Source organism: Lygodium microphyllum, chromosome 13 (assembly GCF_053477565.2).
Source record: "Lygodium microphyllum isolate KBCC chromosome 13, Lygodium_microphyllum_v1.1.10, whole genome shotgun sequence".
Lineage (NCBI taxonomy): Eukaryota > Viridiplantae > Streptophyta > Polypodiopsida > Schizaeales > Lygodiaceae > Lygodium > Lygodium microphyllum.
The window spans coordinates 110,163,490-110,176,097 of record NC_141147.1 but is presented as its reverse complement, the minus strand read 5'-3'; the positions used below and the strand labels follow the sequence as shown (position 1 = coordinate 110,176,097).

Genomic DNA, 12,608 nt, shown 5'->3' with positions numbered 1-12,608 from the left:
GTATGTTCACTTCCAAGGCCATCTACTCTTGTAGCCATGCTTGAAGTTTGGAGCTCTAGATTATGCATTGATAGAGCCAAATCTTGGCCATCTAGGACAACACTAATCATTGACTAGTCAAATTCAAACAAGCTACCATTCAAAAAACCCTCTCTCTTGTAGTTGCACAACCTATCTACCATAGAAGACATCAACAAAAAATAAGAATACAAATGAAACCACCCTTATCACAATATATCTTCTACACATTTTGTTTAGAAAGCTAGAACTATGACAATATGCAACAAGTAAAATTTCAAAGTTCACTTGGCCATGAATAATGACAAACCAAGAAGTGATTCAATATGGACAAGTATATTGATTATATTCACATGCTTTTATAAGTGAAACAAAAAGAGCTTTGTCTTTTTCAATATCCCTCTGATGCATTCGTTTGAATTTGGTCATGTATCCACCTACTTGTTTCCAAAGCTCCTAGGCTTGTGCATGCTTTATGAATGCTTGCAAAAAAGAATATATGAGGTTTTTTGTCCTCTTTTTGCATTTCATTGACAAGATTGAGAGCACAAGAGCTATCCCCAACTATAGCATATCTTGAAATCAATACATTCCATGACACTACATCTCTACATGACAACTTTTCAAAGACTTTGCATGCATCCACCAGACTTGCACACTTTGTGTACATGTCAATGACAGTATTCATAAACTCAACATCTAATTTAAGCCCAAATTTGAGCACCATATCATGTATTGATCTACCATGCATCATAGCTCCAACAAAATTTCATGCCCTTAGAATGGACAAGAAGCTAAACATGTCAAGCTTGAGAGCACAAGAGCTATCCACAATTGTAGTATATCCTGCAATCAATGCATTCCATGACACTACATCTCTACATGACAACATGTCGAAGACTTTGCATGCCTCCACCAGACTTGCACACTTTGTGTACATGTCAATGACAATATTCATAACCTCAACATCTGATTCAAGTCCACATTTGAGAACCATATCATGTATTGATTTGCCATACATTACAGCTCCAATAGCACTCCATGCTCTTAGAATGGGAAAAAATCTAAACCTCTCTAGATAAATGCCCTTCTACTGCATGCTGGTAAAAAGCGAAACTGCAATCATGCTGCTTACAAGCTCTACATGTGTTGCAATACCTTTTCTACCAAACTGAGCACTCCTTCCAATTTTGTGCAGGTACAGTTCATAGTCTAGCTCACGGGGATATTCATTTTTTTTTACTGGTAGATCCTAGTTGACCATGAGAGTGACCTCAGTTCTCTCACCACAAAAAGGCCCCATAATAAAAAAACCAAACAATACAAAAAAATCCAAACAAAGTTACATTTAAAAAAATTGTTGGTTCATTTTCATTAATATTGTACCTAACAATTTCCACACAACAAACAAATATGTAAATAAAACCTTCTTCATAATCCATCAACATGAACATAAGGATACAGAATGAATAAACTAATGCATGTTTATGCACATGCATAAAACAAAAGCTAGTAACTACAAATGCTCCTTGTGTTTGCACATAGTCCGTAAAACGCACTGCACATCAGCCTACAAACACACCTAACATATGCAAACATAGATGTAATAAGGTATGTACCCTACACACAAGATAATTAACCTTTTCAAATTTTTAATCTCCATATGTACTCACTCTTTATGCCTATGTCATACTAGTTTAGAAGAAAAGTAAAACACCAATACAATGAAACCTCGGGGGGTTTACTATATATATATTCTCTATATAATGTGCGTTTATGGCCTATTTATAAATATCCTAATCTGTGAATTTTTGTTTAATAAAACACAACCCTTTTCTATTCAATCTGTAAGTAACCCCTTTATATGACACCCTTTTGTATGTTAAAAATGTATAAAAATGGTATTTTAAAAACCCCTTATTTTGAACTCACGTTATATATACATATATTCATGAGTGACCCCCCCGAGAATGAAACCCAGCAATCCTGCCATGCCAATTCAATACCATGAATTCTTTGTAAATATGTCACACCCTACTAGTACAACTTTGCCAATAGTAGGAGCTACTGAAGGATCATTGAATGGCTATTCATAAATTGTGATTGCATTTGAGGCCGTAAAGGGCCTTCGCCCTATACACCTATACATCTTATGATGGAAAAGCCTAAAGATTGATCAACATAGACATCCTCCTTCAAATCACCATTAAGAAGGGTAGACTTCACATCAAGTTGATAAATTGGCCATCACTAGCTAAGGCATGAACCACCCTAATGGTATCCATCCTAGCTATAGGTGCAAAGATGTTATAAAAATCCACTCCTAGCCGCTATGCAAAGCCCTTTGCAATGAGCCGTGCTTTTTGCTTATCCAAAGTGCCACCATTGTGGTATTTGGTCTTAAAGTCCCATTTAACACCAATCACCTTCCCATGAACATGCCTAGACACAAGGTCCCAAGTGCCATTCCACTCAATAACATCCAACTCCTACTCCATAGCCTTCTTCCAATGCTGACTACAAAACCTCCTTCACAGAGGTGGACTCTCTATCCTGCAAGGCACAGGTCATTAAATAGGAGTTAATACAAACAAGCTTGGTGGAATGTCCTACGATCCTCCGAATGTTCTCACAACAAGATTGATATTATTTTGAACTTTCTGCTCAAGAATCCAAATAGACTTTGCATGTAAAATATTTAGCATCTAAAAGATCCAAAACATAACAATTGAGTTGTGATCCAAGTTAAGGATATAATAGTTCTAAGTACAAGTTTGTCTAGATTGCACCAAAATCCTATCCTTGCACAAGCTGAAATAGGCCAAGCAATGTTTACACCTCAAGCCTAGGACACCATAAAGAGGAAAACAAGTTTAGTAATCCACATAAGAATGATGGATGATCACAATACTTTGAGACTCCCCCTTCAACATGCCTTTGAACCTATGCTTTCTTGGTGTTCTATAATACCAAACAACACTATACTATGAAGAATTTCACATTCTTCAATATCCCTTTGAAATAAGATTTTAACTCTAGAGTTTGTCCAATAGCTACGTTGGCAACCACTCCAATGAGTAGCCTACTAGACATAGATGCAAAAAGTACAACCACTATAGTAGGTGCATTTTTTGCATCTAGAAAAGTGACGAACCTATCAAACAACGTCATCTTTTCTAAATGCAAAAAATGCACCTACTAGACATAGATGCACTGTCAACTAACTGCACACAGCCTAGCTGTGGTCGTTTGGTGCCCATAGTTAAGAGGTGGGCCTACTGATTACATATTTGGCAAGTGATGGTGAATACCTGAGTCTCTCATAACTCGTACTGCAATCGCCTTGATCAAATATTGTGGTGTTGTTCCTAACCAAGGCCTTAACAATAATAAACTCACATAACGTGTACATGAAAGCATCCAGTAGGTAGATATATATATATAACGGAGACATGTAAAGATGGCTTCAATTATATCACACTCTCAGGTCCAATCAGATAGCTCCTTGAAGAAATACTCCTCCTTGGCTAGATGATTGTACTCATGTGGAGCAAATTACTACATCAAGAAGGTCTCTGGACTTGAAGTGTTTGTGTATTTAAGTTTCAAGGAACAATTAAAAGGAATACATTTTGTTTTTCCTTGATCTGTTGTGCTTTCCAATGATGTAACTTGAAATCAATGTAAAGTATAGAAAAGCTCACACTGATCGATTGCTTGTGTTATTGGTTAAGTTATACCATCAGATCTCACTGTTTTTCTAACTGAAACAAAAAGCTTATACAAACCCTTTCAGCAGTAGCCAACAGCTCTTCTGCTGTGTTCACATCTACAATGACAAGTTGCTCTTCTTCTTCTCCATGAGCTCAAAAAGTCTCTTTGCTATTTCATTCTATGCAAGAAGAGTACGTTGGCTGTAAGACATCTTGCTCTTAGGAGGATGGGGAACCTGCCCTTCTGCTAGGCTTGGCAAGGACGTCTGATTCTTTGCTAAAAACTGTCGCACATAGGCAGCCACATCTTCCATTATCTTCCCATGCTACATGAGTACCTCCACCATATGAGTCAGCTCCAGCGCAGCATGAAGCTTCACGCCATTCTCATGTAGGTTTGCATGGTCCCCCTATTGTCAATCCGTCAGTGAGCAGAGCGATAGTCTTGAGGATAAAGATACTGGTGTAGCGACGAGGTTCTCAAGGATGAAAAAGGACTGCCTGGCCAGGGTGGAAGATGTCCTCGATGGCCTTGCGTGTGCCATAGTCCTTGACCTCCTTGTGGCGCATGACCATGGGAACGGCCCAGGCAAGGGACATGGCGGTGGCAATGGGGAGCACGGTGTGGGGGACGCCGTAGATGACGTCAAAGCAGAGGGATGAGATGGTGGGCCAGTTGGCCTGTGCGACCTACGTGAGCAGGGCAAGGAAGGAGACAATGACACGGAGGTCTATGTATATGGGGGAGGTGATGCCACTGCTGAGGTTGAAGCTCTCGAATTTGACTACCTCTGCATCATGAAGAGCCAGGGCAAGCTTGTCGAGCTCAGAGAGATCTCATGCATGGCAGCTCGCTCATCTTTTTGTGCTTTTACTCTTCAAACTCAACTTTACAACCTCCTCATGTACACAAGTGATGAAATGGCCCAAACCTCATTAGCGTTAGTGCCTTGGTAAAAGTGATCTAGGTAGTAAAGATTGATTATCATTTCCAAAAGTTGGTGCTTTAAAACTTCATCAATGCAAGTGCAAGGGAAGCTATAGGGGATACCAACCACTAATGCCTTCTGAGTGCAGCAAGGAAAGAAGAATAAGAACCACTATTGGGTTCATGGCAAGAAGGAATCTCACTAAAGATTGTTCTTAGAAGAAAACTCAACATGTAGAATGGTCGCCTATAGCTACTAAGACAAAGCCTTGGATCCAAGGTGAGGTGGCCCAATGTGGCCACCCCCACCTAAGAGCTTCTTCTCTAACCTCATGGTGGCAACTTCCTACTTTATCTGATCAATGGGAGGATTCATGAAGTGGTATTTCAAGAGGAGGAACTAGTGCCTTCTTAGGAAATATTAGACCATTCACCTTGAGGACTATGGTACTTATTGGGTGTACTTTTGTTTCACTTTCTTCAATGAATCCATTGCTACATTTTGGGAGGTGATTTCTAAGTCTAGTCCTCAATGTGATTAGTAGCTAGGATTGGCTTTTTCTTCTACATTGAGTGCTCTTTCAAATGTTATGTATGAGTGATGAGAATAGGATGGCCTTCATGGACTTTGCGAAACTCTTACTTGGACTATCCTAGACATTAGTAAGCAACCATATATGTGGGGAGTTGTTTCTTCATCCCATGCTTTGACTTGAGGAGTCTTTTTTGGGCTATCCCTCATGCACATCTAGTCTATGCACAGGACTGGGACAACCATGAATCTATCATTTTGTTGAAGTCTTTTAATCATTTTAACATTTGTTCACTCATAACATTTATTGAGCATCAAGAGGAGATATTAAAAGTTTGTATATTGCTTTATAAATTTTTATTAGGGTCTCTCTTGTAGGATTTCTCTTAGGACTTGTCCTCTCAAGACTCATCCTAGTTGTAGCCTATATATAAGGGCAACCCTTTTTAGCACCACACATATTATGTGCACTTGATATTTACTCACTCTTGGTTGGTGCTTCACTTCACTACAAAAAAAAGGCTTCATAGACGCGCTTGTAGACGTAATATTTGAACTATGATAAAAAATATCGGGTGCGTTTATTACCGCGTCTACAATTTCGTGTCTAAAAGCGCGCTTATAGTCAGAATTACACGCCCATATAGACGCGCATATAGACACGCGTATTGACACGCTACATACATATATAATCATATTTATAAAAAGTGGATATATTCATATTGTGTCTCTATACACACGTGTATCTATGCATCTAAAAAAGCGTTTACTCTGCAAGTTTTTGACGAGAATAGACGTGCATTTATCTTGCAATTTAGACGCACTAATAGACGCTGCAAAGCCACATGCTCTCTGTTTTTTTTTTCCCATCAACATCAAATTGTATGCTTAGGAAAAACAGAGACAGATTATTTCGAAGATTTTTGTACTGAAACTCACCTTTGACCATCCCCAATCATCTGGGAATTGTGAATTCTCAGGATTAGGGTACCTTCTATGTACTCCCACAGCACCTCTTGCCACAAACCATTTTTTTGGTGCTTGAAGGGAATCATGCAATCTTTGTATATGGCATGCATGACACTCCTCAAGTAGGCTATCACTTCCCTCCCCTCAAAGTCATGCAAGATACCACCAACATCAGTGATAGAGTAGTACATTTGTGGAGGCTCACCTCTCTCATTTCCCGGTGAGGGTGATCGAGAGCCACCTCCTAGGAAACCCCCACAAAGCCCTCAACCTCCTTGTCCTCCCGCACGACTCTCCCTCCTCCCTCGACGGGCACTACCCTCTACCTCACTCGATGCACGTGCTTCTACAGATGCACGTGCTTCGGCCGATCCATGTACTTTAGCTGATCCTTGTGCATCAGTTGATCTGTGTGTATGCATAGTGCGTGGAGTACCTGTTATCAGAGGTGTGCCAAGGTTTGGTATTTGTGCAGCAGTGCTAGGCAAAGATGTGATTGGTATCCCAAACATCACACTGAAAACCTCCTCTGCAGTGGGAGGGCGACCAAGTTAATTTGTCATCTCCCCTATGAATTGCTCCTTGTTTGGAAAACCTCCAAAAAAGCTATTAACACCTCTAGAAAACTCTGCTAAGGTGTTGTTCATGCGTTCCAACTCAGGATCAGTGCTGGAAGATCCAGGATTCCATATCTACACAAGAAAAATCATATTACCCTGTGCTAATAAAACATATTACATGCTACGTCTATATCTGCATCTCTCTGTGCGTCTATACTTGCATCTACACTGTCATCTGGACGCGCTGAGAGACGCGCATAGTCGGACCATTTTTTTCAAACTTGGTTTAAAAACGTGCAAAAAAATCTCCATAGATGACAGTTTATAGCATGTAAAGAGAGAGAGAGAGACAAACAGATAGAGAAAGCAAACAAGATTGAGAGAGAGAAGAAGAACTCACCTTCTTTGCTTGTTCCGATGGGTGGTGGCTAGGTTGCAATCTCCTTGTCCTCCTTCTCCCTTCCCTTGGTAAGTTGCTTGAATCTTCTTCTTTTCCTTGTTGTTTGGCTCTTATTCTTTACTCTTTGGCTCTTCTTTCCTCCTCTCCTCTTTTTACTCTTATTTCCTTCCCTCATTGTCTTCATGAAGTGATAGATAGACATGAGTAGTGATGTCGAGCTCGAACTGCAGAAAACACGCAAAAAATGCAGGAAAGCACAGGTTTGAAAAGAAAGCCACAACTTTTTTTAAAAAATTTCTACATAGCGCGTCTGTAAGTGTGTGTAATTGCGCGTGTATATGCGCAGATAATACCTATATTTACACGCGCTGACATATGCGCAGTAACAATTAAACTGATTAGATGGTAGCTTTTGGTTGTTTTTGGATCAACATGACATGACTTTCCTTGTCTTTCAATATCAAATTTTTGCCTCCATATTGTAAGTATCAATACATGCATTTAGGGAATATGACATATATAGATTGTATGTGCATAGTGGTCCAACAAATCAAGCCTCTTTCTTATTTGCATGCATTATATATTGTAGTTAAACTCTAATAGTATATATTGTGCAAAAATGTGTCATTGATTTAAGCTAAGATCTTGATCTACATTGCTATTCATACAATTTCATTTATGTTGGGTTGGCCAATCTGCTTGATTAATGCAAGATATGCTTGATATGATGTTTTTGATTGAGAATACTGGTGAAATATATAGAAAATCTTGAGATAAGAGATGGTACACTAGCAAATCAATTGACCTATGTGGTGACATATATAACAAAGCTTGAGGATAAGAGATAACACATTGGCAAGTCAATTGGCACATATGTGGTGACTTACTAGACCATCCCACTTGCAATTGCATGCAAGTATCAATAGGTAGATAAAGCACGAATGGTTTTTAGCTAGAGAGAGATAATGCAATGAAGGTGTATATGAAAGAGATAGAGAAATGCATATTATCCATAAATCAATCAAAGATATGTATATAAAGTGACTTGATATAGTAATTAGAGTATCGTCATTTTTAGGATGCTCCATTGACTTCTGCAAGTTCCCATAACCTTGAAGTAGATAGCCAACCACAGTGTCCATGGAAGGAAAACTTGACCTCAAATTAACCAAGTTAATTTACTTATATATTTCATAGATAAGAGATTTGTAGTTGGCTTGTTGGTATTGCAAAGCATCCTTACAGTGATCTATTTTAGTCACCAACAAGTGGACACACTGGCTAAAGATGATGAAAACAGGACATGTGCACATTGAGTACATGTGGTCCACCTTATCTAAAACTCTATGTGAGCTATAAGTGCACCTTGACATGATTGGAATAGCTTGCACATGCACAAGCCAACTGATTTACATCAATCTACTCATGCTATGAATTGGCATGCATGTCTTTCTTTTTCTTTGATTGTATTGATTGTGATGTATATTCCTCGAGAATAATGAGAATCAAGGGACTACCCTAAAAAGTGAGGGTACTCCCTTGAATCAGTGATTAAGCTTTGATCTATAAGTTTACGCATGCTTGGGTTAAGTGCACAACAAATGAGACATGTGAGTGTATTGATCAGTTCTCTCTCTCTTTCTCTCTCTCTCTATATATATATATATATATATATATATATTACACATGCACAAGTCAACCTTTGATCTATAAGTTTTAGCCATGGCTAGGTTAAGTGCACAATAGATGCAACATGTGCATGTATCAATCACTTCTCTAATAATTATGTCATATATACATCCAATCATCATGCCCTATCCAATCACATTTGTATAGGGCATGATTGGATGTATATAGGGCATGAAATCACATATATATAATTAGCTTTGAATGATTGAATGCATATTTGTAATACTCAGAAAGAAGTAAAGTTGGTAATGTATATCATGTCCTATACATGTATGCCTATACATGTATATCATGTCCTTATGATCCAGGTGTAATTATGTCGTATATACATCGAATCATGCCCTATCCAATCACATTTGTATAGGGCATGATTGGATTTATATATAGGGCATAAAATCACACATATATAGTTAGCTTTGAATGATTGGATGTATATTTGTAATACTCAGAAAGAAGTAAAGTTGGTAATGTATTCAAACAAATACTAGCTGTTAAGAGGTTTGGTCATATTTAGGGACTTTATGAGAAATGAAAAATATGTGCGTTTAATTTCGCATCTATGGGTGTGTTTATAAATGCGGATATATAGACGCGTTCTATATACTAGCGTAAATAGACGCATTGATACACGCGCCCGCTTTTTCGCATGTATAGTGCGCATCTATAGGGCCTTTCTCTTGTAGTGCTTCTTGGCTCTAGCTCCTTGCAAGTGTTCTTGGTAGCTTGTTTTGGGTATTTCTTATGTGATCTCCATCATTTTTTAATTAGTTTTTATTTTTTGTCATTAAGCTTGTTTATGCTTTGCATAGCCTTCTTACTAAGTGCATAGCCTTATGACAGTGTGAGGGCATGCTCCCTCTTGCTTTAGGGGAGAAGCGTGCTAACCCATGAAGATAGTAGACTAGTCCCCTCTAAACCCAACCAATCATGAACAAATCCCTTGCAAAAAAAAGTGTATTTCACCATTTGTGAAAGATCCTCCTTAAAGGGTATTCCACCCATGGAAAACATGAATATCAATAACCATATCTTGAAATACTAAACATTGGGGCAAGGACTGATTTCTGACATTGATTGTTTATTTGGCTCAATGATTTGGCCCCCTTTAAGGAGGATGCATTTTTGTAAACAAAAACCCTAAACTATCATAACATATCCCTTGAAAGGGAATCAAATGTTAGAAGAGCCCACGGAAACACAAGGAACTAATAGGGTACCTTTACATCTAATTAAATGCTTGTACTCCTTGATGTCATAGGAAATGGATTGATTAACCCAAATCATGTCAATTTCTAAGGACATATTGCTCACTTCACCTACGATCAAGTTTGATTCAGGCTAAGTCTTTTGGGATATCAAGGTATCCCTTTAGAAAATGTGAGAAAAATCAGAGACCTAAGGCAGATAGGCTAGTTTCTCAAGGAATATGTGTTCTGAGGTAAGAAATAAGAACTTATGGATCATGTGAGTGATGAATGTAAAAGTTTGATTTTTGCAACATGGAATGCCGCACGTTTTAGTACATTTAACATTTTTCTTTGGAGGCTAGTTGTGTTGAAGTATCCCATTAAGATAAACTTAGTAAGTGTATACATCTTTTATAACATTATACATTGTGCAAAAGTGAATTCAAATTGGTTTCTATTGTATATAGGTATCAAGCTAGGTCAAATGATGGTAAATGTTAAATCATTGATCAATAGAATTTACGAATAAAATTTTTGCAAAAGGTCGTAAAAAGGTTGGAGATGTAATGTATACTAAGTGCCTATGAAATGAACTAAAGAGGTTCATGTAATTAGCATAAAACTAAGCGACTACTTGCTTTAAAGCCTAATTTATATGGTAACCATTCCCCATGGATAGTGCTAGAAAAAAAAGTAATAAAAATGTACTATCTTGATATGGTCATCTATAGTTCTCTAGTATAAGATGTGGGAAATAGAGTTCCCTAGTTGTGTGGTGTATAATTCCCTACCATGATATGTGGGAAATAGAATTCCTTATCTATATAAACTATAATTTCCTAGTATAAGATGTGGGAAATGGAATTCCCTAGTTGTATATAGGGAATTTATGTAAGCACGCATAAGATTTCCTATTATGAGATGTGGGAAATGTGATTCCCTAGTTATATGTAGGGAATGCATTTAGATGTACCTAGGAAATACTAGAGAATTTCTTACATTTCATGGGTTTTCCTACATAGGAAATCTTCAAAAGCTCCTTGTGATTGAGTATATGCTAATATTGCCTCATACAAATTACACACTTTTTTTACAACAATTTGTTGATTAAGCCATCTTACCTTGTGAATACGACTTGAATGTAAAATTGTGCAATTGAACTCTTCTTATAAATTCTCTAATGCTTTAGTTCTACAAGCACTTTTTAAGAAAATAGAAGCAATTGAATCCATGCATAAATCAATGCTTTGTGCAATTTCAAAAAATTTTACTATATTAATCTTGTCCTATGGGCAATGCAATGAATATTTGTCATGAATGTATTAACCATTTCAACCTAGTAGATAATTTGGTATGATAATCTATCATTGCAAAGGCACCATCATAGCCAAAACAAACCATTTTTGAAATATATAGCCTACATTTCAACATAAAATCAATGCATGTATCATACAAAAAACATGGAGTGCCATTATCTAGTTCTATTAATCCTAGAAACATGGTGGTTGGTGCACAGATCGGATGCTGTACACTCACGTAGTGAATGCCGGAAGGTCCCCAAGAGCAAAAGAACTCTACTTTTTGCACAAAACTCAAGGTAAAAAGCATGCACGACATGAACAAGAGACCAATTGGGTGCAATCTCCCCCCATGCCTTGTGTGAGCGCTCCACAAAGCATATATTTTATGTATTAATCAACTTCAAGCTCAAATAATAGCCCCAATTACAAAATAGCAAGCTTTTGGCTTTTGAGTTTGCTTTAGCACAAAATAGAAATAAAGCTAATGGGTGGTGCCCAAAGAGTCAGGCGTACCCAATGCAATGTCCAAGTACAAATAACATAATCGTGCGTCCATGCGCATACAAAATAATAAATAAATATCCAACGCCTTAATAAATAGGCGCGACAAAATATAGGCGCCATGCCTAAGGTATGCGCCCATCAAAATATAAGTGATAACTCGAATACACGCTATCCTCCAATGCTTTCCTCCGACACTACTGCTATCTCTACACATCAATTGAAGCATTCACAATCGTTAGTAAAATAATACAATTAAACCAACAAAAGTGAATACCTAGCAGTCTTCAGCTACATAAATAAATCAACTGGTTAGAAATCAATCCTAACCTTAATTTATCACGAGTGCGCACTCTAAACTCATAAACATTTATTAATTTAATATGTATTTTGCGGAATCACCTGCTATGGAATTACCCATGTACACACTAAATTAATAAAACGCCCGAAAAGAATAGGCGTCCCCATCAACTTCTCGCACAGAGAATCCACTTTGTGTATGAGCCCCGGTCAACAGAGTTTATGGAATCCACCGTAAAACCTCACGGAATCCACTATGGCACGGAATCCACCGTGAAATATGCCTCCTGGCATCATACCCCCGGGGTGGGATAGCAATTGTCCTCAATTGCTATTAGCTCAATGTGGAGCTAACAGATTGGGGAAAGCATTTAAGTCTTTAGCATACATCCATTGGGCCTCTTCAACAGGATGGTTTTTAAACTTGACCAAATATCTAGAATATCTACGGCCAGTTCTAGTGGTCATAAAGTCAGTATCTATGATAGCTTCAGGCTCAAGGATTTCAGT

At 37.9% G+C, this 12,608-nt stretch overlaps 1 pseudogene; it reads right to left on the bottom strand.

Moving 5' to 3' along the window:
• Window positions 1–3,767: 3,767 nt before the first annotated feature.
• LOC148027040 (uridine 5'-monophosphate synthase pseudogene) lies at window positions 3,768–4,993 on the bottom strand (annotated as a pseudogene).
• Between the last annotated feature and the right edge of the window lie 7,615 nt (window positions 4,994–12,608).